The sequence below is a fragment of the Abrus precatorius genome, unplaced genomic scaffold (genome assembly GCF_003935025.1).
Source record: "Abrus precatorius isolate BTA unplaced genomic scaffold, Abrus_2018 Scaffold3, whole genome shotgun sequence".
In the NCBI taxonomy this organism is placed as follows: domain Eukaryota; kingdom Viridiplantae; phylum Streptophyta; class Magnoliopsida; order Fabales; family Fabaceae; genus Abrus; species Abrus precatorius.
In genome coordinates, this window is record NW_020874373.1 from 7,354,869 (window position 1) to 7,357,742 (window position 2,874).

General features: G+C 32.2%; 1 pseudogene; it reads left to right on the forward strand.

Annotated features, from left to right (window-relative positions):
• Positions 1-262: 262 nt before the first annotated feature.
• Positions 263-2,640, forward strand: LOC113863628 (annotated as a pseudogene).
• The last annotated feature ends 234 nt before the right edge of the window (positions 2,641-2,874 follow it).

Sequence of the window (2,874 nt, forward strand, 5' to 3'; positions counted from 1 at the left end):
ATAACATTTTTAATTATATATTAATTAAATTTATTTAAAATTATATAAATACCAGAAAAAATAATTAAATTAACAATAAAAATAATTAAATTATAAAAAAGATAAATGTATTTTTATTTATTTTAATAAAATTTAACTAATAATCTTCCTTATTTTGTCTCTTTCGCGGGTTAATATCAACTCAATGCATTCATATCTTTCTACAGCTGAGAAGAGGAGCCACAAGTTGGGGGTGTGTGTGATTGGTAAGTGAAGGAAAGAGAATTGTAATGGAGAAAAGGTGCAAGGTGTGCGTGACAGGAGGGAGTGGTTTCATAGGTTCATGGCTCGTGAAGAAGCTCTTAGCCAAGGGTTACACCGTTCACGCAACTCTCAGAGACTTGAGTGAGTAATCTCTCACTCCTATATCTTTTTCATTCTGCACATGTACACTGAATTAGATTTACAATTTGCAATAACAGAGAATGAGTCCACGGTGGGCCTTTTGAAGAGCCTTCTACAATCAGAAGAGCAATTGGTGCTGTTTGAAGCTGATATTTACAACCCAATTGGCTTTGAGCCTGCAATTCAAGGCTGCGAATTTGTCTTTCATCTTGCCACTCCCTTGACCCATGAACCCAACTCGCAGGTTCACCTATTAATCGTAGTGATATAATATTCTTACAAGTTTTTTTTACAAGAATATATATAAAAGTACTCAAAAGACAAAATTATGCCATCAGTTATTTTATTAATTAAAAGAATACATATTAAGAGTTATTAATTATTTAAAATGAGTTTAACCACTATAATGCAAGTATACTTATTATTTTGTGATAAAACATAAACATGGTCCTCGTACATAATGGAAACCATAGCAGTACAAAGATACTAGCGAAGCATCGGTTGCCGCGGCAAAAATCATTGCCATGTTTTGTCTGAAAGCAGGCACAGTGAGGCGTCTGATCTACACGGCGTCTGTTTGTTCTGCTTCTCCGCTGAAAGATGATGGAAGTGGTTTCAAGGATGTTATGGATGAAACTTGCTGGACCCCTCTCAATGATTCGTTGGAATATTTATTCCTTCAAGAACCTGTTTACAAGGTTAGTTTCCAAGCTTTTATTCATGAATTTGTTCACTGCGAATATCAAGGAGAATTTTTGCACAACCTCTCGTTCAAAACACAGATAATAATCTTTTTTTATTTAGTTGAATAAAAAATAAAAATTTCTCACCTTTCATTCTTATCTTTAATTTTTTATCTCTGTGGAGTCGGAACACTCGAGATAAGCATGTAAGAGTAAGGTTTAAGCAGGAGTGATGGGACCCAACACAACGTAATACTACTTTAGGTGTTAATAATTAACTATCCATTTTTTTCTAACTATAAAAAATAAAAAAAAATTATTTTTAAATTTGTGTTAATCATTCATTTAATAAATAAATTATTAATTAATATTATAATTATTTCTAAAGTGAATTAGAAATTTGCAATATATAATTATTTTTTATTCGATGAATTAATAAGATACCTAAGCCTTCAACTTTTACATAGGTTTAAGTATAGAAGCCACACCAATTACACAACAAAGTCAATTTCTAATCTAAATTTAAAAATGAAAATGTGCAAATGTTTGACTGATTGTATTTGTCTTATTTTTGAAGGACTATACTTATTCAAAGACATTGACGGAGAAACATGTGTTGAGCTATGGGACCGATGAAAATGGTGGGGTGGAGTAGAAGTGGTCACCCTCGCTTGTGGGCTTGTGGGAGGTGACACCCTTCAATCTTCTATACACGGTATCGGGTCCGGGCTCGTTTGTATAGCACAGATCATTCAAAATGAAAGAGTCTACAAATCACTGAAGTTCCTGGAGAATTTGCTGGGGAAAGTTCCTCTTGTACATGTTGATGACGTGTGTGAAGCTCATATTTTTTGCATGGAAAACACCTCAATGAACGGCAGATTCTTGTGCGCAAGTTCTTATGTTTCATTGCAAGAGATGGCTAATCTTTATGCTCTTCATCATCCAGAATTCAATGTGAAACAAGAGTAAGTGTCTCTCATTGGTTTTTTCTAGATTTATTAACAAGGTTTCGGACTCGATCTAGTGCAGCATTATTCAAGCGTAGTTTGTATTAAAGTCGAGGATAATTAATCGTGATAGAATTAATTCTAAATCATTGAACATAATTTAGATTAATTATATCCATATATTTTTATTATTAAAAAAATAAAAATTGATTAAAAATTCTACTTTTTAAGCTTTTGGTCATTAAAAAAAATATTTACTTGTAAGAGTTTTGTTTTGTCCGTCTTTACTTTGTTACAAGAAGAAAAAAAGTTGGGTCAAAAGCTACCTTGGTCTTTCACAATTTGTTTTTAACACAGAGGACTAAATGTTATATTTTTTTACGAAACGAGATATTAATCAAACACATTTTCCATGGAAGAGAAAATAAAGTTTCTTTTTCTAAGCCGTTTTCAGTTATCATCTAAATTTATAATGTATTAATTTCAGAAACGAAGATGGGGTGAAGAAGGATATCAAGTGGGTCTCCACAAAACTGGGTGACAAAGGTTTTGTATACAAATACAACGCCAAGATGATATTGGATGATTGCATCAAATGTGCAAGAAGGATGGGTGCTCTCTAGTCTCCATCTACACCCTTCCTTGCCATATCAGGCGTCTCCTCATTTCATTTTGCTTTCTATCTGGCTATCTTATTGTTATTACTAGTATTTTTGCTTTGTTGATGAAATAAAATTACTCAGTTCCAAATCAAAATACAAAAAGAGAACTGAGAGCAGAGACTAAGAGTATTTTTAACATATTGTGTAGTTTAATAAAATTATTAAACATCAAATTTTTATTTGTATACGATTTTT